The sequence below is a fragment of the Melospiza melodia genome, unplaced genomic scaffold (assembly GCF_035770615.1).
Source record: "Melospiza melodia melodia isolate bMelMel2 unplaced genomic scaffold, bMelMel2.pri scaffold_48, whole genome shotgun sequence".
Lineage (NCBI taxonomy): Eukaryota > Metazoa > Chordata > Aves > Passeriformes > Passerellidae > Melospiza > Melospiza melodia.
In genome coordinates this window covers 288871-316867 of record NW_026948796.1, presented here as the reverse complement: position 1 = coordinate 316867, position 27997 = coordinate 288871, and positions in this window count along the sequence as shown.

Here is a 27997-nt window from a genome sequence, read left to right as displayed (position 1 = left end):
CTAAAGGGGACCACGCTGTCCCTTTCACCTCTGCAGGTGCACCACAGTGGCCGCTACAGATGTGAGGGCTTGGTGGGGTCCTGGCAGTCACGGCTAGCAGCACCAGTGACAGTGAAAGTGCACAGTGAGCACCCCTGTGGCTGAAACTCCAATATCTTGACAATCCCAAAGCCACTTCCCAGCAGACTCAGAGTCACAGTCCTCACCTCCCCTCACCTTCCCAGAGCTCTTCACTTTTCCAGGTGCTGGTGCTGGAGGGTCCCCCCGAGCTCACTGTAGGTTCCCTCCTGACTCTGAGCTGCCTCAGCACCCCCAGCCCCCTGCGGCCCTGAGCCCCCCTTCTGCACGTGTTCTACCAGGACACACAGGTGGTGGGGGACCCACAGGGTCCCCGCAGCTGCTGGTGCCCACCATGGGGGTGTCCCAACTGGGGAATTATGTCTGTGAGGTGCAGTGTTGGGGCGGGGGCCGTGTGGAAGAGCAGCACCCAGCTCCGCGTCACGGTGCACAGTGAGTGAGGGGATGGGCACGGGGAGCCCCCACAGATGCCTCAGGTCCCCCACCCTGCCTGGAACCCCCCAGTCCTCCCTGACGCCTGCTCTGGGCCACCCAACCTTTCCCAGATCACTCCCTGGCTCCCAATATCCTTTCTCAGGTCCCTCCCTGGGACCTCCAGCCCCTACATGGGTACTCCCATCCTTCTCTGACACCTTTGCCTCTCCTGCAATCCTTGCTGCAGGTCCCTCCCAAGGTCCCCCTATTCCTGGCTCGTGTTTCCCTCTATCCCTCATTGGGTCCCTGTGGGAACTCAGCACATTCCTGATGTGCAGAGTTACCAAGACAACCCTTGGGGGACTCGGAGGTCCTGGAACTTTGCCAGAAGTGTTTGGTGGTTAGACTTTGATCCTGCACAGGAAACAACACCTGTAAGAGGATGGGAGGATCACAAGGGGATAAATGCTGAAGCGATAGATTAATTATAATGTGAAAACACAAGTTTTAGAATCCCCGTACAGGGGGGTTCTAGGAGACAAAATGGAGGAATTAGGGTGTGTCCTGTCCTTCTTCTTCTTCTTCTTGTCATCCATCTTCGGTGGTGATAGTGGCACTTTGAGATTGGTTCTTACTGAAAGTGCACTTGTCAATAAGGGTGAAAGGTATTGGGGAGAAAAAGCAAATATCTGACACGCAGTTTTTAGTATGAAAATAAGTGACCGCCCCAAGGGCAGTCAGTGTGCTCATGGCTGGCTTGCTGTGCGGACCTCTGTCGGGCCGGGAGAAAATATTGTAGACAAGAATTAATAAACAACACTGAAGAACAGAAAAAATTCAAGACTCATTTCGTCCTTTGGAGCGCGGGCAGCCCCAAGGCCATCCCGAACCTTTCCAGGCCGTCAGAACAGCTGAGAACAGGGCAGGTCCCCTTACTCTTCCCTGGGTCCCGTCACCCCTCTCTGCAGTCTCCACACATTCCCCAGGTGACACCACCCCCTCCCTCAGTCCCTGTACCCTTCCTGGTGTTTCTCATTTCTCTGGTGTTCCCTCCCTGACCCCCCCATCATCCCTCGATGTTCCTTTCTAACCCTCCCTCCCCCAATCTCTGCACACCCTCTCCTTCACTAGAGTTCCCCTGCCCCTCCCTGACACACCCCGGGTCTCTCACTGTCCCCTGGTGTCCCCCTCTCCCACAGGGGTCCCGCCCTCGGGGGTGTCCCTGTCAGCACAGCCCCAAGGGTACAGGTGGCACTGGGGGACCGACTGGTGCTGAGCTGTGCGGTGGCCATGGGGACAGGTCCCCTCTCCTTCTCCTGGCACCGGGAGGGCTCAGGGGCACCGCTGGGCATCAGCCCCCACCTGGAGCTGTGCCACATTGGGGACAATGACAGCAGCCAGTACCGGTGCCGGGTCAGTGATGGGGACAGCGTGGCTGAGAGTGACCTCCTGAATGTCACTGTCCTGAGTGAGTGGGACCCTCGGGCTGGGGATGACCCTACCCATGACATCCCCATCCCACCTTGCCCAGTGCCAGCCCTGTCTGTGTCCCCACAGTGCCCGTGGCCAATGCCACCATCATCTCCAGTCCCCTGGCACACCAGGTGCATGCATGTGACCCCATGACCCTGCGCTGCTAGGTGCAGGTGGGTTCAGCCCCTGTCACCTTCACCTGACTGCACAATGGGCAGGAGGTGGCCCAGGGATCCCTCCTGGAGCTCAGGGACATCCATGTGGGACATTCGGGCAGATACTAGTGCATGGCCACCAACCAGCTGGGACAGGACGGGCACCACGTGTTCCGGGCACTGAGCCCAGAACTGTCCCTGGAGGTGACACCTGGCTCACCCTGGGTCACAGGTGGGACCACACAGGGTTGCTGGGAAGTTCAGGACGCCTGTAGTTCAGGGTGACCCCAATATGTCCCCCTCTGTCCCCAGCAGTGGCTGTGAATGTCAGCAGGACCCTCCTGTTCCTGCTCCTGCTCCTGGCTGTCATTGGGGGCTGTCACTGGTGGCACCACCGGGGTGAGTGACAATGGGGGGGGATGGGGGTCCTGGAGTGAGGGGAATCCCCCAGAGTGGGGGCAGAGATCAGTGGCACCCAGGGCACCTGAGCTGGGGGACACTGAGCCCTCAGTGACCTCAGCTGGGGATCCTGGGGGAGTTTGGGGGGAATTTGGAAAGTCTTGGATGGGCTCCAGGGCTGTCCCCAGTTGGGCTTTGAGGAACCATGTGGTGCCTTTTGAGCTCCTGGAGGGTTTGGGGAGCTGCTGGAGGACTGTGCAGGGATGTTTGGGAATATTTTTGGGGTCCTGGGCAAGTTTTGGTGTGCCCGTCCCTGCCGGGCTTGGGGTTCTTGGGGCTCGTGGGGTCAGGGACACTGGGGTGTTTGGGGATCCTGCTGTGGTGTAGAAGTTTTGGGGAGTTCAGGGGTGCTCAGAGTGTCCTGGGGAATCTTGGATCCATTGGGAATCGGGGCTGCAGTGGGGATTTGGGGATCCCATGGGTGGTTGGAGCTGCTGTGGTCTCAGCAAGGTTCAGGGCTCCTGGGGTCCCCTCGGTCACCCCCTCCCCTTTCCCTTGCAGCCACTAGGAAGCCCCAGGACAGGTGAGTGGGGGGCTGAGGCTGGCACTCCCCTTTCCCCCTCCTCAGACACCACCCAGACCCCTCTTATCCCCACAGAACCCCCCGCAGAGGAGGGGGCAGTGCTGGACTCCCACATTGTGGGCACTGAGTGGGCAGAGGGTGAGTACGGGGAGTGACAGGGACGTATCACCCACGGGTGTCACCCCACCCAGTTCCCCACAACCAGTGTCTCTCACAGGGCCCCCCTGTGCCTCATCCCCCAGGTGACCTGCTCGAAGGTGCCGGGATCCCACGGATGACAGTGGGACCCCAGTGACATCTGCGAGTACATGCTGTGACACTGGGGACACTGGGGGCACTGAGGTCCTTATCCAAGAGCACCCCCTGTGTGTCCCCCCCACCCCAGCTCCCATGGGTGCCCACTGTGCCCAGGGGGTGGCCACAAGTGGGGGCTCCCATGTGAGGCTGCCCAGAGCTCCCCGTTCCAGTGCTCCCCATGCTCCCAGTACCCCCAGGGGCTCCCCAATCCCTCCCCCAGTGCCAGGGGCACAGGACCCTTGTCCCTCTTACAGGACCTAAACTCAGCTTTTTGATTAAACCAGGAGGAATGGTTTTTGTTTCTTCAGCTCTGCCCTGTTCAGCTCAGGAAGAAAGAGGGTCCCAGTCAGGTTGTTGAACCAATCCTTCTCAGTTCGCAAAATTCAGAATCCAAAGGGTCACAAAATGAACAATTTCCAGGGAAAGCCACCAAAAGGGAACAAGCCCTGGACATTTCCCCCAGGACATTTCCTCCGCCAGAGGAACCTGGCAGAGCCCTGGACCTTCCTTGCTCTGATGGCCAAAGCAGCCTTCAGGAGGCTCTGGATTCTCTTGTCCCCTGTCCCAAACCCTTCCTCTGCCGTGTTCCCCACACGAGGATGTCACAAAGGTCCTGTGGGGGTTCCAGAGTCTCCCCTTTTACCAGGGCAGTCAGGATCAGGCCATGGCACAGGGTGGGGCTGAGTTTCCAGTCAGTTCCAGCAGCTCTGGACACCTCTCCAGGTCAAGGCAAGCTGTGTCCTGCCTTCTGCCACAGGAATGGTGACAAAGGCTTTGGCAATGTCCATGGGGACACCTCTTGTTCGCCTCAGACTCCAGCTTGTCCTGGAGGTCCTGCACAGCCTCTCTCAGTGGTGCTGGCACTTGGTTCCAGCCCCTACAGTCCCTGTCTGTGTCCACTCTCCACTGGATTCACGCTCTGACCATGAGGGTCTCTTGTAAGGGGCATTCCCTGGAAATTGTTCCTTTTCTGACCCTTTGGATTCTGAATTCTGTTGCTGTTGGTTTTGTTCTCTCCTTGCTGTCCCTGTCCCCCATACTCACTTCCTGCCCTCTTGGTGATCACATCTTTGGTGTCCAGCACCTCCCCTCCTCCAAAGCAGTTTGGGGGGGGCTGTGGGGAAAAGGGGGTGTCAAAAGGAATCTCTAGAGGGAGAAAAAAGGGTCCTGGCTGGAGTGTCTCACCCACTTCTCCTGGGGCTTCCTGGCAGCTGCAAGGGAAAGGCTGGAGAAGGTGACAATGGAGTCCCCAGAGCCCTTGAACCCCTGGGGGTCCTCAGGACCTCCAAACCTCCCTGGGACTCCTGAACCCCCACTGGACCTTTGAATGTCCCCAGCACTCCTGAGCACCCTGAAGCCCCACAGAACCCCTGAATCATCTGGTACCACCAACCCCCCTTTTACTGCTGAACCGCCAGAAACCCAAGCTTCCCCGTACAGGGAGGGGCACCCCGTAAACTGTCCCAGGATTCCCAAAGCCCTCTCAAAATCTCTGCACGACCCTCCAATACCTCCCGAGCCCAACCAGGAGCTCCGAGTCCCATCATAATATTCCTCAAGACCCTCCTGGAATGATACAGGAGCACCTGAAGATTCTCTGGAATCCCCAGCCAAAGTCACTTGTTGCTGTCCCTTTGTCTGCCCCCTACCTGGGGACCTCCCTTTGACCAGAGGATCCCCATCCATATCCATTGTCACCCATCCATATCCATTGTCACCCACCCAGGCAGTGACACCTGTGCCAGCCCCCAGTGACACCCACGAGGAGGACCAGGAATGGAAGTGACCCAATGACCCCTGTTGCCACTGCTGGGGACAGAGAGGGACACATCAGGGTCACCCAGAATCCCGGGGCTGCTGCAGCCCACAAGGGGTCCTGTGTGACCCCACCTGTATCCCTGCGACCATGCAGTGTCACCTCCAGTGCCAGCTCTGAGGACACACAGTGCCCATCCAGCTGGTTGATGTCCATGCACTGCTAGGTGCCCCAATGTCCCACAGCCACAGCCCCGAGCTCCAGAAAGGGACCCTGGGCAACCTTCTAGCCATTCCACAGCCAGGTGAAGGTGACAGGGGCTGTTGTCCTTGTCCCTGCAACCCTGTGTCCCTGTCCCTCTGCCCACAGCTGCCCCAGCCCCAGGATGCCTCTCTCTACATTCCTGTCCCTACAGTTCCATACCCGCTGTCCTGTCCCCACGGCCACCCCATGGCCCCGGTCACCACCTGCACTGACTCTGGTGCTATTGGGCACTTCAGGGGACCCTGAAGCACCCCTGTGCCCCCTCCCCACAAGTCTCTGCCTCACCAGGGCCCATCCCTGGGGTGTCAGGCCCGTGCCCAGTGCACTCACCCCACAGGAGCAGCATCACCTTCCCGGCCATCCCGGTGTCCCCAGCCATGTGCACTGGCTGTCACTCACTGCTGTGGCCACCACTCCCCTGGCTGGCAGCTCTAAGGGTGAAGGAGAAAGAAGGGAGGTCACGTCTCATCCTCACGTGTTCGTGGCTCCGGGTGGAGGCAGTGTGGCCACAAGCTGGGGACAGGCTGTGGGCAGGATGGAGACAGTCTGGAAACAAAACTGGGTGGCAAAAGGTGGGAGATGGAGTTCTCAGGAGTGGAGGGTTGAGGGGATCTCAGGGATGGATGCCCAGGGGAATGGGGGTCCTGAGGAGGGGAAGTCACCAGAGATTGGGGTGCAAGGGGAATGGGGGTCTCCAGGGCTGGGGGGACTCAGATATGAGAGTCCCAGAAGAACCTGATCTCCAGACTCATGGGAGGAACGTGCTGGTGGAATAGAGGGTCCTGGGAATTTCAAGGTAGCGTGGGAAGGGGGATTTTTGGGGATGGAATGAATGGGGGAGCCAATATTGCTGGATGAAACGTGCATGGGCTTGTCTGGCCTTGCTGCTGGACCAAAGGCAGCAGCTGTGGTGGTCTCACACCAGAGACACCCCCAGCTAGCTGGGTATTGCAGCTGGCGCTTGGGACAAGTCCAGGAAAGCAGGAACTCAGTTTTACCTCTGGTGGAAAGGCTTTAGGCGATGGTGAAGGAAAAAGGAGATGGGTCCTGCTGGAGGGTTTTCATGCAGAGCTTTATTTCTAGGTCACAGACCTCTGAATGTTTCAACAGCTCCAACAGAACCCAGAACCCTGTGGTCGCCCCTGTCTTTTAAGCCCAGGAGAGGGGGAGGGAAGGGGTAGGTATGCCACCAAGGAGGTAGGAGGGGGGAAGTCTCAGGAGAAAAGTGACACCTGGATAGCCCAAAGTCCCCAGGGCTGAGGGGCATCTTTTGAAGTTTGCCAATCAGACAATGCTCTAGCTGGAATGTTAAGATTGACAGACAGCACTTAGCAAGGGGGCAAGGGGGAGGGAAAGGAAGAGGTTGTTGGCACACCTGAGGGAGGAACTGGGATAGCTAAAACAGGAACTGCAACAGGAGAGGGTTCCTTGGGAATGGGGTTCCTGGGCCAAGGAAATCCTGAGGAATGTGAGTACTGGGATGGGGCTTCCAGGGACAGGGGGCTGAAGGAATGGGGGTGCTATGGTTGGCTTCCCTGGGGAATGGGGGTGCCAGAGATAAGCAGTGGCTGGGTGGACCTGTGGTTCACGGCTCCTTCCCTGGGTGCCTCAGATTTTGGGGTAACCCAGGACCCATCACAGCCCCCTCTCTGGATCATTGCTCCTCAGCCCCCAAGGACTTTTCCCTCTCCTTTTTTCCATTTCCATCATTTTACCCCTCATTTTCAAAACCCTTCAGTTTGTGTCTTGATGATCCTGAGGGACATCTGAGAAGGGAAAGGGTTGGGGGAAGCCCAGGGTGGGGGAAGCAGGGGTGAGGGGTCTGCAGGGCGGGCTGAGGAGGCTGTGGGAGATGGGGGTGTACGGCTGTGCCTCCCCAACATTTTCACTTTCTCTCTCCTGCACAGAAGGAAGAGGCCGTTTGTGCTGAGTGTCACGGGGCGGGGAAGGGGGGAGTGGGCTCTCTCATGGTGGGGCACATCCAGGGGTCTCCTGTCCTGGGGGGATCCTGTCCAGAGGGGACACATGCTGGACAAGGGACTCCTGTCCTGGAGCATGGCAGCTCCGGGGGGCTACAGACTTCTCCATTCTTGCTCATCCCCTGCAGGATCTGAGCTGGCAAGAGTAGCAGCGGAATGGAGCCCTGGCCAGGAAGGAGCTCCCAAACTCCTGCTCCTTGAAGCCAGTGGCCATCCAAGGGTGGGGCCCAGCCATGGCCCAGCCCCACTGCACAGGGATGGCCATTGCCCAGTCCTGCTCTGCCCAGCCCAGCCCCAGGTGGCAGCCAGCACCTGAGGGTCCCCCCTGACCCCTTGGCTTTGATTCTGGCAGCTCTAGAGCTGCTGCCGAGGTGAGAATTCTGTGGGTGGAAAAAGGCCTGCCTGTGGTTTTCTCAACCCTGCAAGAAGCACAAACCCCAAAGGGAGTCCAAGCAGTGGCTCTGTGAGGGCCTTTAATGGTATTCAGAGCAGGGCAGGCTAGAAACCCACCCTGCAGGGGCAGCTGTGGGGAAACCAGTCTGGAAATGCAGCAATATATAATTTTGTCCCTGTGCCCAAGGGACTGAGAGAGCTCCAGCATTACTGCAAATCCCACACCAATCTGCTCAACAGCCTGACCTGGACCCTCCTCCTCCTCCCTGCCTTGCCGTGCATGGACAGTGGCCGGATGCCCGGCACCCACCACAGCCGCTCTCTCACTGCCCTCCGCACCTGGATGGGAGAGAAAATTGAGCAAAGGGTTCCTGGGTTGAGACAAGGTCCAGGAGAGATCAGTCATCAAATCCTGTCACTGGTAAAACTGCCTCAGAATTAGTGATATGAATTGAATTTATTGCTGTCAAAATCAGAGCAGATAAGAAGTCTAATAAACCCTTCCATACACCTTATCCCCATTATGAATAACTATGTAGTCATTGGCTTTCAGTATATTGGTTTCCCCCAATTATTTTGACATAATACAGTTTGTAATCTATTTTTAACTGCTTTTGATACACTACTATTTTTCACCTTTTTACCCTAATCCTTGTGTAGAATATATATTTCAGTGTGATTATTATGTTATAGTTTAGGCTCTCACAAAAGATCAAGATAGAGACAATGTGCTGTGTGTTATAACATTAACTGTTGCAGAAGTAGCTAATGCCTTTATTTGTCTAACTAAGTGACAATGATGAGAATAACTCAGATAATTTTGTGAAATAGCTAATGTTGATTTAATGTACTGGTGGGGTATCTGATCTGTATGAGAATAATACATTGAGAAGTAGCAAGTAAAGAAACATCAAAAGGAACCTCCATTCCCATGGCACCTCAATCTTCAGTGATTTCCCCATCTTCAGGACCCCCATTCCCAGGGACCCCCTCCCTGGGATCCCCCATTCCCCTGGACACCCATCCTCAGGTCCCTAAACCCCCTGAGCTCCCCACTCAAGAGAACCCCATTTCCCACCATGTGCCATACAGTCTTGTCCCCAGCCTGTGCCCAGCTTGTGGCCACCCTGCCCCCACCAAGGGGACGGACGTGACCTCGCTTCTTTCTCCTTCATCCGAAGAGCTGCCAGCCAGGGCAGCGGTGGCCACAGCAGCGAGTGACAGCCAGTGCACATGGCTGGGGACACTGGGATGGCCGGGAAGGTGGCGCTGCTCCTGTGGGGTGTCACAGACACTTTTTCATAGAAATCCTTTCTTTGGGATTTTTTCATCTTCTGGGAAGCTGAGGCCCCAGAAAGAGAATGTAAACAATAATTATCAGCTGCTGTGAAATGCAATAGGTGCACCTGAGATTGGCTCATGTTCCATGTGTACAATTAAGGGCCAATCACAGGGCAAGCTCTCTGGAACAGAGTCACAGAGAACTCTCTTGGTTTTGGATTCTATTCTATTCTTAGCTTAGCAGCTTCTGCAACTTTTCTCTCTATTCCTTTTAGTATAGTCATAATGTATTATATTTCATATGTCAATAAATCCAGCCTTCTGATCATGAACCAAGATTCTCTTCCATCTCTCTCACCCTGAGAAACCCTCATCAAGTCGCTGCAATAGTGGGGTGAGTGCCCCAGGCACAGGCCTGACACCCCGGGGATGGGGAGGGCAGGGGGCACAGGGGGGGCTGCAGGGTCCCCTGAGATCCCCAATGCCAGCAGAGCCATGTTACCCACAGTGGACCTTGGTGGGACTGGGGATGTAGGGTGGCTTTGGGGACAGGAACAGGGGGGCAGGAATTTGGGGATGGGGATGTGGGGACAGGAATGTGGGGACTGGCACCTTTGGGCTGAGGTAGCTCTGGGCATAGGGACAAGGGAACTGGGATGAATGGACAGAAGGGGACAAGAATGGTGAGGATGTGGCCATGGGGATGGGCTAATGGGGATGGGATCATGAGCTGGTGGGGGTGACCTGGACCAGCATCTCTTCCCCGAGATGTCCACGGTGTCCCCATATTCTGCCTCAGCCCGGGGTGGCCTCAGCGTCCCTGTTCCCAAGGTGTCTGTGCAACAGGGATGTGGTGCACGGGTGGCTGTGACACAGACATGTCCCCCTGCCTTGCCAAATCTTTTGGGGACCACTCAGACACATTTTCCCACAAGAACTGCTGTCCCCACAGGGACAGTTTGGGGACAGTCCCCACACCTCTTGCCCCTGTGCTGTTTTCCCTGCAGGGCCACCCCCACCCAGCTCTGTCCTTCCTTCCAGCCCAGACCCTCAGCCTCACTGGTGAGTCCTCGGGGGATGCCATGGCCCCACCCTGCTGTCCCCAGCCCCACACTGGCCCTGGCAGGCTGGTGTCCTCTGTCACCCACAGGTGCCCAGACCACCCAGCTCCTGGTGGAGCCCCCCTGGAGGCCAGCGGTGCTGTGGGACCAGGTGACATTGACCTGCCAGGGCTCGGGGAGCGCCAGTGCCAGCACCCGGTACAAGAACAGAGGGCGCTGGGGGCAGGAGGGACCTGACCGCCTCACTGTCACCGAGAGTGGCACGTACAAATGTGACAGACCCGGCACTGGGCGTAGCCCTGCTGTGAGAGTCTTAGATGGTGAGGGGGCTTCAGGTGTCTCCAATCTGGCACCTGCAGGGACCCCAAGGACTCTGGGTGGGCTCAGCTCCATGGATTACCTCCTGTGTGGCCAGAGCCTGTCCCCTGCTCTGGGGACACCCCAGAGCATCCAGTCTGGGGGAACCCTTTGTTGGAATTGGGGACCCCTGGTGCACCTAATGAGGGGGTCCCGGTGCCATTAGGTATGACAGGACTCCTCTGTCCCCTAGACTGGCTGGTGCTGCAGGTGCCAGCAGGGACACTGCTGGAGGGGGACACGGTGACACTGCGCTGACAGGGCTGGCAGAACAACACGGTCATCTTGGTGTCATTTTACCATGAGGGGAAGAAACTGGAGGGGCTCCACAATGGCACCGAGCTGTCCCTGTCCCCTCTGCAGGAGCACCACAGCGGCAACTACCACTGTGAGGGCCGGGTGAGCAATGTGGCGTCAAAGTGGAGCGTGTAGAAGAGGGTTACAGTGACAGTACACAGTGAGTGCAACACTGAGGACAGGGAAGCCCACTAAACAGGCACACAGACACCACCCTGATTTTCCTTTCTCCCTGGAAATCCTTGGTGTAAGTCCAAAATTCCATACATTATTGTTTCAGGGGGACTCAACAATCTCAGATCCCCAAGTACAAATTGAATGTGTCTTCAGAACACACCAACCTACTAAAATGATAACAACCCAACAGAGAGTTATTACACAATTAATCAGGAAAGCTAGAAAACATCAGTGCTCCCTTGCAGGAAGAGACCTTGTGAATATATACTTACTTCTCACTCCAGAGCACCTCAATTGCCTACTTCAAACATCTGAACCACTGCAATACGCCTTAGACAGTCTTTAAACAGGCAAAGATCAGCCACCAATTCTACCATCAAACCATTTCTGTGCTGCACAGGATGTTCAAAATTACACGAGACCCGGCAAGATCCATTGTAGCCACCGGCCCAAATTGTCAGGAACATGCCCTTGCTTCTCTCAGAGCTGCAGTCAATCCAAGAGCACTAGAGAGTCTCCACATCTGGCAATCAGACACCACACACTAGGCACCTTTCGCCAGACTAAAATACATCCACGTCTTAATCAAAATCTTTTCCTGTGAGATTTTTGCCTCTGCCCATGCTGGTGAAAAATCAGAAGAGGCTATAAAATATTACTTTTTAGTTTTTTCCACCTTAGCAATTCCACAGGACATTTAAACTGATAGTGCTCCTGCATATACCTCACACTGATTCCAACAAGTTTCTCTCCACTGGGGTATAAAACATGTCACAGGCATGCCACACTCCACCACACGACAGTCCATAGCCGAGAGGGCCCAATGTTCCATCAAAAGGATCCTTGATCAACTGAGAGGGGTACTCCTGATATTATCTTCCATTGAGAGACTGGCCAAGGCCTTTTATGTATTCAACTTTTTGAACAACTCATTTATGGAGCCAACTCCCCCAGTCATCAGGCAGTTTACTAATTCAACTGCAGTCCAATTAAAAGAACAGCCACCTGTGTTGACCAAAGACCCTGAATCTAAACAAATTTATGGGCCCTTTCCCATTAAATACTTGGGGAAGAGAAGATGCCCTTGTCTTTACAGCAACACTCCCAAGATGGATCCCAGCAAAATACATAAAAACTCTTTCTGAGAACGGTGAGGCAAACACCAGAGCCACCACCAGAAGAACAGAATGGAAGCCTAAGGTGGACAGCAGCAGCCTGGAAAAGAAGAAGGAGAAGGACAGAAGAAGATCCCCTAAGCAGCGTTGACCACACACACCAAGACCAAGAAAGCTCAGACACCACTAACCAGGATCTATGTCTTAATATTTGTAAAAATTATATTTTAGCATTGATACATGATTCTTCTAATAAGCTGTGTTCACACCCTTGCCTTACAGAAGAGAAAGTTTAGTGGGACCACAATCTAATTTTCATCTTCTAATCTCTTTATCTGTTTGCTTTTAGGACATCCAAGCCTCCAGATACTAAATTAGCCTAAGTCAGAGGATGCTGCCGTTGGTAGCCGCTGCAGCAGGAATCTGGATGCTCCTCACTGAGCCACATGCCTTCAGCTGGGTGCTTCCACAGACAAGCCACAATTTCTTGTCCATGGCCATGCCTGTCAGGCATTTGAAGGCATGTGTTTTTTCAACCTGCTGTCACATAGGGAGTCAGTATACCAGGGCATCCAGCTGCTGAAAGACCAAGGAAACAAGATGCAGATTAAAGGCAACAACAACTGGTTCACTGGACTTTCCAAACAAAGGGGGGATGAAAGGCTGGCTTTCATCTTTAGTTAAGACTGTTTTGTGGGCTTTGTTTATTGTATTCATTGTGTTGGTTATATTATCCTTTTTTGATAAATGCTTGTAAAACTCTATGGCAGAAGCCTTCTTTATAGATAACAAAAAGCGGGGGATGTGAGGCCCCAGGGGCCTACCATTGGAACTGTAATACCTCAGGGCAAAGTGACCAAGGTAAAAGAGAGACACCACTCTGAATGCAATGGTGTCACCCATGGGCACTTTCAGGCTCGTGTTGATGCAGCACGTTTTGTCCGTATCACCCAGTTCAACTGCTGCATATTCCTTATATGTACTCCCTCGGAATCCCTCCAACCCTCTTGTATCCACTTGGTCCTGGCTTACTGTAATGATCCTGCACTGTTCACCCCCATATTGTGTGCGCAGCCCATTTTGGTCTCCCTCCCTGGACCCTCTAAATGGCAATCCACAGTGGTTTTAGAGTTCCAAAAAAAGTCCCACACTCACCTCGTTAACAAGCAGTATAAGCAAGTGTGCTCCCAGCTCTGGGAGTGCAGGTCCCTCACACAGGCTGGCTGTGGACAGGCTGCAGCACAAGAACTAAGTGCACGAGGGAACCTGGCCTCTAATACAAGGCATGAATCCCACAGCCCACGCAAACCAAACCAATGCTTGCATGTCTCTACTTTTTCCGTCTTCGCTCAGTCCTCGAGCCACTTTCCCCATTTTCTCTTACTGGGTACGTGGCTTCTCTCTCTCCTGTCTGCAGGTCCAGCCACATGCAAAATCCTGCAGGAACAGCCTGACCCAGGGAAGTGGGAGAGGACTCTTGGTCAGGAACTGTAGTGACAGGACAAGGGGGAATGGGATCAAACTGCAAGAGGTAGAGGAGATTTGATGATGGGAAGAAGTTCTTTATTCTCAGGGTGCTTGTCCCTGACACAGGGACCAGTGCACAGAGGCTGTGGATGCCCCATCCCCAGCAACATCCAAGGCCAGGTGGGACAGGGGCCGCAGCAACCTGCTCTGCTGGGAGCTTGCTCAGTTTGGAGCCACATCATCTTTAGGGTCCCATCCAAGCAAAACCATTCAAGGATTTGATCATTCTGCCATCCCCATCTCCCACTGCGCAGCGGCCCTGAAACTTCAGTGACATCACAGCTCACAGAGGGTTCCAGGTGGAACGTCCAGGACCTGGAAACGAGCAGAGCAGACACATCACCGGCTGCCAAGGGTCAGCTGCTGCTCACCCTGCACTCTGACCCTCAGCGCGGAGGTGCTGCTGCTGCCTTGGCTTTTCCTGCTGCCTGCTCTGGAGTGCCAATCCCAGCAGGATGTGCTCTGCTGTGCCAATGGAGGTACAGTGCCATTCCAGGCAGGGGGCACCCGGCTTGGGCAGGCTGCAGCCATGTGGGAATGGATGGTGTGGGACAGGAAGCCCACTGGGAGATTGTGCTGCCCCTTGCAGATTGACAGAGACACTGTGGAGGCTATGGAAGTGGACCAGGGGCTGGATGATGAAGAAATGATGGAGGTGGACTCCTCCTCTACTTCCATGTCCTCCACTGTGGAGGACATGGAAGTAGAGGAGGAGGAGGCCATCGAGCAGATGGACGTAGATGAGGAGGATGACACCGAGGACATGGACGTTGACGAGAAGGATGAGGAGGAGCCCATGGTCCTTGGATGAAGATGGAGCCCCACAGGTAAGACAGGCAGATGCTTCCCATGCCCTGCCCGCACACACACTGGGTCCCCTGACGCCCGGCTGGGGCTGGGCTGGATGGCCCCGCTCAGGGACACGGTGCCCGCAGGGGGCCTGGATTGTGCTGCCACAAGCACCAGCCCCGGCCTGCCCTGTGCTTGCCTGGGGCCACGCCAGCCCTGCCAGCCCCGGCCCAGCCCCTGGGGCCCAGCTGCCAGCCCTGCTGAGCCCTGTGCTGGCAGCTGAGTCCAGCTCTGCTGTTTCCTTTCTTCCAGGGCTCATGCACATGATGGCACAGATGTCACACGTTTGTAAATATGTTTGAAAGATTTGAAGATTTCTGTAAATATGTTGACTACATTAGAAGTTTTCTGTAAATATGTTTTTAAAATTGTTAGCCCCTCGGATCTCATGTAAATATGTTCTCTACATTGTTGTTGTTACAGTTATAACAATTGTCATAGCAAAAAATGTGCTGTAAATCCTAGATTTGCCGATCTTCCGCAAATAAATCCTGTTTCTTTTTAAAACCTGACTTCTCTTGGCCATTCCTTTGGGCAAAGGCAGCCTTTGCACACTTGTGGGTTCCACTTGTTCCGCGTTCCCAGGGCTGGAGGTCCCTGGGGGTGCTGGCACAGCCACCCTGGGGCTGGGGGTCCCTGTGCACAGGGGCTCCCACTGACACCACTCCTGGCCCTGGGCACTGCTGCTCTTCCTGGCCTGGGGCACAGCGCTGTCCCCAAGAGCTCAGCTCTCACCAGCTCTCACACAGGGGGCTCTCACAGCACTGGCCCCTGCAGCCATGCCACCAAAGCAGGCAGCAAACCTTCAGCCACCCTTCCTGCTGCAGATACAGGCACTCCTGGGCCCAGAGCCGCCAGCAGGCCACAGCCATGCAAAATCCACCTGCACGCTCTCAAGGCCACCACAGCCTTGGCAACTGGGCCACCTGCATCTGGGCTGCTGCAGGGGCTGATCTTTAAGCCTTGCAGCCTCCAAAGACCCTGGGCTCTGCTTCCCAGCCTGCTCTGCACTGCCCTGAGCTCACATTGTTCCAGAGACAAAAGCCAAGACAGGGCATCCTCACCCTGCCCGCATTCCTGCTGCTGCCAGCGGCCACTGAACCCTGGGTCCCATGCGGGTGACAGCTGCAGGGACAGGGCAGCCTGTGCTGGGCAGGGGGCACGGGGCTTTGGGCCCTGGGGCTGCTGCTGCTGCTGCTGCTGCTGCTGCTGCTGCTGCTGGGGGCCATGGGCCCAACAGGGCCCTGAGCTCAGCCCCTGCCCGGGCAGCTGCCTCCAAAACCCCACACTCCCCGAGCATCCCCATCACACCTGCCAGGGGAAATCCCATGGGCTTCAGGAAAGAAATTCCCCATAGTGACTACACCACGGGGTCCAAGGGGAAAGTCAGCACTAGCTGATGTTTACAGGACCTTGACAAATGTGGCTGAGGGCAGGTGAAATCTCCAAGGCCTCTGGCAGTGCCTGCTCTGCACGTGAGCCTGTGCGGCTGCTCCCAGTGGGACACAGCACCGGGCTCAGGCCAGCTCTCAGCCCCTTACAGCTGATCCCAAGGAGCAGGCTCAGAAAGCATTTCCAGACCACTTCCTGTAGATATTTCAAAGGACTAAATGTCATTCTAGGAAGCCACCTTGCACATTTAGTTTTTGTGTTGTGGCATGAGAAGCCATTAAGGTGCCTCTGAATGTACACTCAGGGCACTTTCTCTGCCATCCCAAAGGGATCACAAAGGACAGGCCTCTCCTTTCAGCACTGCTGAGCTCCTCAATGAAGTCAGCAATGAAGTCTCAGTTAGTTGTAGTTTTTTGGAGGTCCAGGGGCCTACCACTGCAACTCTAATACCTCATTAGTACTATGACGAACTTAAGTAAGTTGCGGCACCCCTCTAAAGCAATGATCTTGCCCATTGGCTTTCGTAGGGTCATGCGGATTCAGGTAATTTTCATGATATCATGAAGTTTTTTCTTTCCTTATATGTACTCCCCTAGGTGTTCTCCCCTTTCTTATCCTCTATTGGTCCTAAGTTACTGCATACAAGGTCCTTTTTTCCCGCATATAAAACCTTGTGTGCCCAGCCCCATTTTCTCTCCCTCCCTGGACCCTCTCCAGCACAAACCACACTGTTTGGAGTTCCACACGAATGCTCCTCTCTTGCCTCATCCATCATCCATTCAAGCAAGCCTGCTCCCAGCTCTGGGAGTGCACGTCTCTCACAGAGGTTGGCTGTGGACATGCCACAACAAGGGGTGCCCAAACAGGGACCTTCTTTGAGAACTCCTGAGAGCGATTCCAGTGACGATTCGACTGTTCCACCGTCACGGGACAGAAGACGCCTTGGGTCAGCCTCCGCCCTGGAGTGAGAGCTGAGTTATATCAGGGCTTACTGAAGGCAGCGTTGGCACCCTCCAGCAGCAAGAGGGCCGACTCGATGGACAAAGCCCACGGGATATTTTGAAACACCTGCATCCCGAGCCACCAGAGCAGTGAGCTGGGGGACAGCTACCAGCAGTGCAGGATCTTTGGGTCATCTTTTAGTCCTGTGGGTGGGCCCCCCTTTACATCAGGGGCAGCTCTGGGTAACAAATTATCCAAAGACGAGAGGAACATATATGTTCGAGTTAGGGAAGTTCTCCTTTCAGAATGGAAGACTTTTACTAAGGACAGTTTGAAGTCATTTGTTCATTGGCTGTTTACGGAGCTCCCAGACATTTCTGTTGATTCAGTTCGTCATGTAGCATTTTGGGACTGAGCTAGGGAAAGACTCTATTTTTAGAAAACTCAGGGAGTGATAAGAGTCGCAACATTTTCCACATTTTTTCACATGTTTTATGCAGCTTTCTCAAGAGTTCAAAGTTCTTATATTCAATCCAGTCTTTGCATTCTGCCCACAGCATTCCTGAACCCACTGACACCATTAGGATGAGAGACAGAAACTGCTGTAAAGCACAGACGAGCCAGCTGCTGTCTGACATCTCCCCTCTTTCTCTACCCCCTGCCCACATCTGTACGGATCAGAAAGGACTGGATTCTACCCTAACCCATTCTCCAGTACCTCTCCTCACTGGATCCCCCTCAGATAGCCCACAAAATGGAGTCTTTCCTCTGGAGGGGGTCGTCAATGTCAAACTCCCTCCCACCCCCAGCTCTCTCATCAAATCCTCCCCCTGTGTTGGATCCCACCCCTGCGCCAGGTACCACCCCTGCATTGGGATATCCAGCGCTTCCTTGCCTAATCCCGCTGCCCTACCCCCTCCAACTCAGCCCCTTGCGGATCCCACACTGTCGGAGCCAGAAGTGTGAGGGGCGGTAACCGGAAGGCCGCCATCTTGGCTACCAAAGGCCCACAACACCGCGCCTGGCCAGGCACCCCAAGACCCCGCTCCTCTGCCAGAGACCAAGTTCCCTCTTCTGGAGAGGAGAGGGAAGGTTCATCCCACCTTCAGCATGAGCCTGAGGATTCTTGGCAGAGGACGGAGAAGCTTGCAGCTGAAGAGGGGGACTGGGAATTGGTAGCTAAAATACAAGAAGCACCGGTGCAGTAGCAGAGCGGGACTAAGCCCCAATTGGAAGCTCTCATACATAGCAGATGAAAGACCTTAATAAAGCAGTGCGAGACCATGGGAGGGGCTTGCCCTATATTAATCATTTGTTAAATAACATCTATCCAATACATGTGTTGGTGCCCCACAATTTGCGCCATTTTATGCACATCCTACTTTCTCCCACTGAAATTATTCTGTGGGAAGGAATGGGGAAAAAACTCCTACAACAACTATTAAAAGACTATGCTAGAGAAGACAGGCGGGCATACCTAACACTAGACCATCTAGCCAGTGAGGAAGATTTCACTAAACCTAATTCAATAGACCTTCCCTGAGCTCTGTTAGAAGAGACCTGCAGGGACCTGGGAAATCCCTTCTAAAATTTATTGATCCCCTTACACAAGCAATAGAGAAGAAACTTGAACATCCCAAAGCCAGGAAGGTACTGCTTACTAAACTTGCTGAAACAAATGCTAACAACACCTTTAAAGACATTTTACCTTCTCTACCCCTCAACAGAAAGCCCACCATTGCACAAATGGTCGAGGCATGCACCATTACGGCATCCCTACACTGTGATGCTAGCCGAGATAATGCTTCCTGTCACGGTGTAGTAGAGGTGCTAGTAGCCTCCCAGCTTATTCCCTGGCACACACATGAAAAAGGATCTTGCTTTAAATGTGGAGAGATGAGGCATTCTCAATAGAATTGTAAAAATACAGGCTATTACGAGGGACCTTCTAGGTGTCACAGCCACTATCCCCACTGCCCCCCTCGTCCACATGCTTTACAACATCACCAAAACCGGTGGCATGCGGGAAACCCCACACAGACACAGAAAGGCCCCGCGCAATGACACCAAACGCAAGGCCGTTCCGCCCCACTCTCCCCAATATCGTGGAGAACCAGCACAGCGACCTTCTCAGATCCAGCGGGACAGATCAATCACTGCAGAAAACTCGACAGAAGACAGCTCTGCCCTGGAACCCACAGGCAGCTGGTAAGAGCCTTTTCAATTCCAATCCACGATATTTATGTTCACCATATTCCAAAAGGCAAATACAGGCCTGAAGGATGGCCCAAAAACATTTTGATTTAAACCAACACCAGGGAAGGGATGGAGACATTAACTATACTACCTGAGGTACTTGCCTTGACGTCTTTGCAGGAGATAACTGTCCAGGCTCTATGCTTAGACTCTCCCCTTTTCATTCTAAAAGGAACAGTTATAGCCAGTGCCTACCTCCTACGGGACATGATCACCACACCATCTCATCCAATGGTGCTGTGGGCACAGACAACAGGCAGAAACAGTCCCATTCTAAAGTGTGCTTGGTCATTTAAAGCGAGAAAGAGATGTCTTTCACGACTTATTAGATACAGGAGCTGACATCACGATAACTTCCTGCTCTGATTGGCTAAAAGAATGGCTCCTGGTTCCAGCTGCTGGGGTAATTTTAGGCATCGGGAGAGCCACTACCAGCCTCTGAAGTCAAGGTACACTCTGCAAGGAAGGTCCTGAGGCACAGTTGCTACAGTAAGATCATTCGTCACCCAGGCACCATTAACAATTTGAGAAGAAGACCTCTTGTCCCAAAGGGGAACAGGGCTAGAGATCCTATCAATACCTCAGGATTTCTAGACGGGGCCACTGAGTAGCGTGCCACCCTTCACTCAATCTGGAAGACCAACAACCCCGTATGGGTGGATCAGTGGCCCCTCCCAGGCAGAAAGTTAAAGGCCCTGAAGTCCCACGTGCAGGAGCAGCTGTCTATGGGCCACATTGTACCATCTACTAGCCCCAGCAATGCCCCTGTCATTACCATATGAAAGCCTGGCAAAGACAAGAGGCGGCTGCTGCAGGACCTCAGGAAAATCAACGAGGACATCGAGGACACGGGTGCCCTCCAGTCCAGCCTGCCCTCAGCCTCCATGATACCCCAGGACTGGTAGATACGTGTTATACTTCTAAATGACTGCTTTTTTGACTTCTCCTTGCACCCCAATGAAAGCTCCTTGTTTGCTTTTTCCGTCCCCAAATCGACAAGCACCTTAACAGAGGTACCAGTGGACTGTATTGCCTCAAGGGAATGAAGAAGAACCCAACTACATGTCAATGCCTTGCAGCCCAACTTCTTTCGCAAAGCCAGAAAAGATGTCCTAATGCTATCATTTTTCATTACATGGACCATATATTAGTTTGTGCAGAAGCTCTGATCATTTTGCACTTTGCGTACAGGATGTCATCACTGTGGTACAGCAGAAAGGTTTTGAGATTGCAACAGATAAAGTCCAAAAGACAGCCCCTAGAAGTGTCTCGGCCAAAAAAGCACAGAGAGAACCATCACAGGCTAAACACTGCACATCAAGGACAACCCAAAGACTCTGCATGAATTCCACCAGTTCTGTGGAAGCCTCAGTTGGGTACGCTCACTGCTGGGAATCACCACAGAAGATCTCGTGCCACTGTTCCTGCTGCTCCTTAAAGGCAGTGAAGGACTCGATTCCCGTGATCACTGACACTGGAGGCAAAAGCAGCTGTACAAAAGTATCCTGGGTGATTCAAACTAAACAGGCACACAGATACCACACTACTTTATCTTTCTCCCTGGCAATCTTTGGTGTGAGTCCAAAATTCCATTCAGTATTGTTTCAGGGGGACTCAACTATCTCAGATCCCCAAATACAAATTGAATGTGTCTTCAGAGCACACCAACCTACTAAAATGATAACAATCCAACAGAAAGGTAATACACAATTATTCAGGAAAGCTAGAAAACATCAGTGCTCCCTTGCAGGAAGAGACCTTGTGAATATTTACTTAGTTCTCACTCCAGAGCACCTCAATTGCCTACTTCAAACATCTGAACCACTGCAATACGCCTTAGACAGTCTTTAAACAGGCAAAGATTAGCCACCAATTCTACCATCAAACCATTTCTGTGCTGCACAGGATGTTCAAAATTACACGAGACCCGGCAAGATACATTGTAGCCACCGGCCCAAATTGTCAGGAACATGCCCTTGCTTCTGTCAGAGCTGCAGTCAATCCAAGAGCACTAGAGAGTCTCCACATCTGGCAATCAGACACCACACACTAAGCCCCTTTCGCCAGACTAAAATACATCCACGTCTCAATCGACACCTTTTCCACTGGGATTTTTGCCTCTGCCCATGCTGGTGAAAAATCAAAGATGCTATAAAATATTACTTTTCAGTTTTTTCCACCTTAGCAGTTCCACAGGACATTTAAACTGATAGTGCTCCTGCATATACCTCACACTGATTCCAACAAGTTTCTCTCCACTGGGGTATAAAACATGTCACAGGCATGCCACACTCCACCACACGACAGTCCATTGCCGAAAGGGTCCACTGAGCCATCAAAAGGATCCTTGATCAACTAAGCTGGGGAGTCCAGATATTATCTTCCATTGAGAGACTGGCAAGGCCTTTTATGTATTCAACTTTTTGAACAACTCATTTATGGAGCCAACTCCCCCAGTCATCAGGCAGTTTACTAATTCAACTGCAGTCCAATTAAAAGAACAGCCACCTGTGTTGACCAAAGACCCTGAATCTAAACAAATTTATGGGCCCTTTCCCATTAAATACTTGGGGAAGAGAAGATGCCCTTGTCTTTACAGCAACACTCCTAGGATCGATCCCAGCAAAATACATAAAAACTCTTTCTGGGAATGGTGAGGCAAACACCAGAGCCACCACCAGAAGAACAGAATGGAAGCCTAAGGTGGACAGCAGCAGCCTGGAAAAGAAGAAGGAGAAGGACAGAAGAAGATCTCCTAAGCAGCGCTGACCACACACACCAAGACCAAGATAGCTCAGACACCACTAACCAGGATCTATGTCTTAACATTTGTAAAAATTATATTTTAGCATTGATCCATGATTCTTCTAATAAGCTGTGTTCACACCCTTGACTTACAGAAGAGAAAGTTTAGTGGCACCAGAATTTAAATTTCATCTTCTAATCACTTTATCTGTTTAATTTTTGGCCACCAATGCCTCCAGATACTAAATTAGCTAAAGTCAGAGGATGCTGCCGTTGGTTGTTGCTGCAGCAGGGATCTGGATGCTCCTCACTGAGCTACATGCCTTCAGCTGGGTGCTTCCACAGACAAGCCACAAATTCTTGTCCATGGCCATGCCTGTCAGGCATTTGAAGGCATGTCACATACGGAGTCAGAGTACCAGGGCATCCAGCTCCTAAAAGATCTAGGAAACAAGATCCAGATAGAAGGCAACTACGACTGGTTCACTAGACTTTCCAAACACAGGGGTTTGCAAGGCTGGCTTTCATCTTTAGTTAAGACTGTTCTGTGGGCTTTGCTTTTGTATTCATTGTGTTGGTTGTTTTGTCCTTTTTTGCTAAATGCCTGCAAAACTTGATAGCAAAAGCCTTTTTTATATATAACAAAAAGGGGGAGATGTGAGGGCCCAGGGGTCAACCACTGGAACTGTAATACCTCAGGGCAAAGTGACCAAAGTAAAAGAGAGACACCGCTCTGAATGCAATGGTGCCACCCATGGGCATTTGCAGGCTCATGGCATTTTATTGGTATCACCCGGTACAACTGCAGTATTTTCCTTATATGTATTTCCCCTAGAATGTCCTCGCCTCTCCTGTACCCTTTCAGTCCTGGCTCTTTCCACGGCTCCCTGGCTTTTCCCCCCAATTTTCCCTCTGAGTGCCCAGCCCCATTTTGTCTCCGTTCTGGACACTCTTCAGGGCAATCCACTGATGTGTTTGCAGTTCCACACAAAGATCCCTCACTCGCCTCGTTCACCCGCAGTTTAAGCAAGCGTGCTCCCACCTCTGCGTGTGCAGGTCACACACAGAGGTTGCTGTGGGCAGGCTGCAATGCAGGGACTGAGTGCAACAGAGAACCTGGCCTCTAATAAAAGGCACGAATCCCGCAACCCACCAAAGAAAAGACATGCATGTCTCTACTTTTTCCTTATCCTCTCTGTCCGCATGCCACTTTCCCCATATTTTCTGACTGGGAATTTGGCTTCTCTCTCTCCTGTCTGCAGGTCCAGCCACACGTGTGACCCCACAGGAACAGCCTGAAACACAGGGAAGTGGAGGAGCACATTTTGTCAAGAAATTTAGAGACAGAACAAGGAAAAATGGGATCAAACTGCAAGAGGCGGAAAGGATTAGATAATGGGAAGAAGTTCTTTATTCTCAGGGTGCTTGTCCCTGACACAGGGACCAGTGCAGAGAGGCTGTGGATGCCCCATCCCCAGCAACATCCAAGGCAGGTGGTACAGGGTTCGCAGCAACCTGCTCTGCTGGGAGCTTGCTCAGCTTGGAGCCACATCATCTTTAGGGTCCCATCCAAGCAAAACCATTCAAGGATTTGATCATTCTGCCATCCCCATCTCCCACTGCATAACGCCCATGACACTTCAGTGACATCACAGCTCACAGAGGGTTCCAGGTGGAACGTCCAGGACCCAGAAATGAGCACAGCAGACACTTCACCGGCTGCCAAGGGTCAGTTGCCACTCACTCTGCGCTCTGACCCTCAGCGCTGAGCTGCTGCTGCTGCCTTGGCTTTTCCTGCTACCTGCTCTGGAACGCCAATCCCAGCAGGATGTGCTCTGCTGTGCCAAAGGAGGTACAGTGCCATGCCAGGCAGGAGGCACCTGGCTTGGGCAGGCTGCAGCCATGTGGGAATGGATGGTGTGGGACAGGAAGCCCACTGGGAGATTGTGCTGCCCCTTGCAGACTGACAGAGACACTGTGGAGGCTATGGAAGTGGACCAGGGGCTGGATGATGAAGAAATGATGGAGGTGGACTCCTCCTCTACTTCCATGTCCTCCACTGTTGAGGACATGGAAGTAGACGAGGAGAACACCATCGAGGAGATGGAAGTAGATGAGGAGGATGACACGAAGGACTTGGAAGTTGATGAGGAGAATGAGGAGAAGCCCATGGTCCTTGGATGAAGATGGAGCCCCACAGGTAAGACAGGCAGATGCTTCCCACGCCCTGCCCACAGACACTCTGGGTCCCCTGATGCCCGGCTGGGGCTGGGCTGGATGGCCCCGCTCAGGGACACGGTGCCCGCAGGGGGCCTGGATTGTGCTGCCACAAGCACCAGCCCCGGCCTGCCCTGCCCTTGCCTGGGGCCACGCCAGCCCTGCCAGCCCTGGCCCAGCCCCTGGGGCCCAGCTGCCAGCCCTGCTGGGCCCTGTGCTGGCAGCTGAGTCCAGCTCTGCTGTTTCCTTTCTTCCAGGGCTCATGCACATGATGGCACAGATCCGATACCTTTGTAAATTAGTTTGAAAGTTTAGAAGTTCCTGTAAATATGTTGACCACGTTAGAAGATTTCTGTAAATACGTTTTGAAGATTGTTAGCCCATCGGATCCCATGTAAATGTGTTCTGTACATTATTCCTGTTGTTGTAATAACGATTGTCACAATGAAACTTCTTCTGTAAATCTGAAATTTGCCAATCTTTGGCAAATAAATCATGTTTCTTTTTAAAACCTGACTTCTCTTGGCCATTCCTTTGGGCACGGGCAGCCTTTGCACATTTGTGGGTTCCACTTGTTCTGCGTTCCTGGGGCTGGAGGTCCCTGGGGGTGCTGGCACGGTCACCCCGGGGCTGGGGGTCCCTGTGCACAGGGGCTCCCACTGACACCACTCCTGGCACTGGGCACTGCTGCTCTTCCTGGCCTGGGGCACAGCGCTGTCCCCAAGAGCTCAGCTCTCACCAGCTCTCACACAGGGGGCTCTCACAGCACTGGCCCCTGCAGCCATGCCACCAAAGCAGGCAGCAAACCTTCAGCCACCCTTCCTGCTGCAGCCACAGGCACTCCTGGGCCCAGAGCCGCCAGCAGGCCACAGCCATGCAAACTCCACCTGCACGCTCTCAAGGCCACCACAGGCTTGGCAACTGGGCCACCTGCATCTGGGCTGCTGCAGGGGCTGATCTTTAAGCCTTGCAGCCTCCAAAGGCTCTGGGCTCTGCTTCCGAGCCTGCTCTGCCCTGCCCTGAGCCCACATTGTTTCAGAGACAAAAGCCAGGCCAGGGCATCCTCACCCTGCCCACATTCCTGCTGCTGCCAGCGGCCACTGGCCCCTGGGCCCCACTCGGGTGACAGCTGCAGGGACAGGGCAGCCTGTGCTGGGCAGGGGGCACGGGGCTTTGGGCCCTGGGGCTGCTGCTGCTGCTGCTGCTGGGGGCCATGGGCCCAACAGGGCGCCGAGCTCAGCCCCTGCCCGGGCAGCTGCCCCCAAAGCCCCACACTCCCCGAGCATCCCCATCACACCTGCCAGGGGGAAATCCCACGGGCTTCAGGAAAGAAATTCCCCATAGTGACTAAACCAAAGGGTCCAAGGGGAAAGTCAGCACCAGCTGATGTTTACAGCACCTTGACAAAGGTGGCTGCAGGGCAGGTGAGATCTCCAGGGCCTCTGGCAGTGCCTGCTCTGCACGTGATTCTGTGGGGCTGCTCCCAGTGGGACACAGCACTGAGCTCAGGCCAGCCCTCAGCCCCTTACAGCTGATCCCAAGGAACAGGCTCAGAAGCATTTCCAGACCACTGCCTGCAGATATTTCAAAGGACTAAATGTCATTCTAGGAAGCCACCTTGCATATTATTTTTGGTGTCATGGCATGAGAAGCCATGAAGTTACCTCTGATTGTGCACTTAGGTCACTTCCACTGCCATCCCAAAGGGATCACAAAGGACAGGCCTCAGCTTTCAGCACTGCTGAGCTCCTCACCCAGCAATGAAATCTCAGGAAGAGGCAGGAATTATGTGCTCCAGAGATTCTGGTCTCCAATAAATGTCATAAATTCCACAGGCTATCTAACCCAATGACCTGCATGTTTCTTTTTCCTCTTTCTCTCATCTCTCATGTCACTGTCCCCAAAACCTACCATTGCACAAATGGCCAAAGCATCAACCATTAGGATATCCTTACACCATGATGCCAGCCTAGCTAAGGCAACATTAGTTTTAGCAGAAGCTCAAATCATTTTGCATGTTGCAGTACAAGATGTCATCACCGCAGTACGGGAGAAAGGTTTTTAGATTGCAGCAGATAAATTCCAAAAGACAGACTCCTGGAAGTAGCTCGGCCTAAAAAGCGCAGAGAGAACCATCACACTCCAAACACAGCAAATCAAGGACAACCCAAAGACTTTGCCAGAACTCCACAGGCTTTGTGGAAACTGTTTTGATGTCATGGCCTGAGAAGCCATGAAGTGCTCTGAAAGTGCACTCAGAGCACTTCCACTGCCATCCCAAATGGAACACAAAGGACAGGCCTCTGCTTTCAGCACTGCTGAGCTCCTCACCCAGCAATGAAGTCTCAGGAAGGTGCAGGAATTGAGTGTACCAGGGAACCTGGCCTCTAATAAAAGGCATGAATCCCACAGCCCACCCAACCCAAAGCCTTGTATATCTGTACCTTTTTCTTCTTCTCTCTTCTCTCGTGTCACCTTCCCCATATTCTCTGTCCGGGAGTTTGGCTTCTCTCTCTCCTGTCTGCAGGTTCAGCCACACATGTGACTCTGCAGGAAGAGCCTGACCTGCAAGCAAAGGTCATGTTATTTCAGAGGACTGCACTGCTCCAGCTTGCGGAGGAACTGGGAACTGAAGACGTGTGCTCCTCCTTTGGAGCAGCTCCTCCCCATCCCATACAGTGAGAAGTGGGATATCTACCACTGACCTCCTCCCATGCAGCAGCACCCCTGAAGTGCTGCTTTTCCCTCCCAGAATTGCCACCCTGAGCCACCCAAGGTGTCCCTCCGCTGCCAGGCTGGCTCTGATCCACAGTGGAGGTGGAACCCTGAGCCCAGCAGACACTGATTCCTTCCCTTCTAGCCCAGGTCCTAGCAGAGCACTAAAACTCCACACTAGGAGTGGATTGGGAGGCTACATGGAGAAAGGGGAATTGCTGTTGATCGGGGCAGACAGAATAAAATGCAGCTGCCAAAGGGAAATCAAAGCATCCCGCAGAGTACAGCCAGGTACACTGCACATCAAGGCTGTGCTGGTGTGGAAATACTGTATTAAAAGGAATTTATGATCACTACTATCTGCCAGCAAAAATACACAGAATACATTAAGCTTCAGTTTTAAATGCAGAAAAGATACGAAATTCAGAGAGGTTTTAACCACAAACACATCTCAAGGGCCAGCCCAGCAGTGGGGTGAAGGGGAGGCAATATTTTGTTGCTACCTCTTGATGGCATTTCTTCTTCTCCTAATGCAGGAATTCTGCCTGCCCAGGACAGCAAGGATGCAGGTGAACAGCCACAGAGCTGCTCACAGATGGACAGACAGACCAAAGCTTCTTATCTTCCCCCTTCTGAGGAGGATTTCTTATTCAGCCTTTCCTTTCTCTCTTCCTTTTACCTAAAAAGATACCTGGGATAGAGTAACAACTTGCAGGAGACAGGGAGCATCTCCTACCAAAGGGAAGTGAAGGCAAGGGTAATTATTTTGTAGAATAAATGCATGTACTCACAGACAAAAAGCTCTGGTCTTGGGAACAACTGGATTGATCCCTCCCTGTTCAAGACCAAAGAGACATTTCCCTGATCAAAGGACCTGGTCCCTCCTGTGTAAGACTGGGATGTTTGTCACAATTCAGACAGAAACATTTCAAAGCCTGTAGTCATCCAATAGGTATAAATGCTTTTAGAAAATGCAGGAAAATCCATCTTGGAGGATTTCCTATTAAAACAAGGTTTGTATTTCTGGTAGACTCTCTTTCTCTCCATCAGTCCTGTCCACTGGAAGCTGCATTGGTTGCATATGTGAGAGGACAGGTGTGATTATCTCCCCATTTTAGAGGAGGATAGGCTACATGTTCCTCCTCCACACTTGGAATGCTTTCCATGGACAGATCCAAATCTTCTCCTGCTCCTTAAATTTGTGATACACAGGACTTTTAATCTCTGTCTATCTGAGGGAGCATCCTTCCCCGCTGAAAAGTCGGGCTCTGCAGG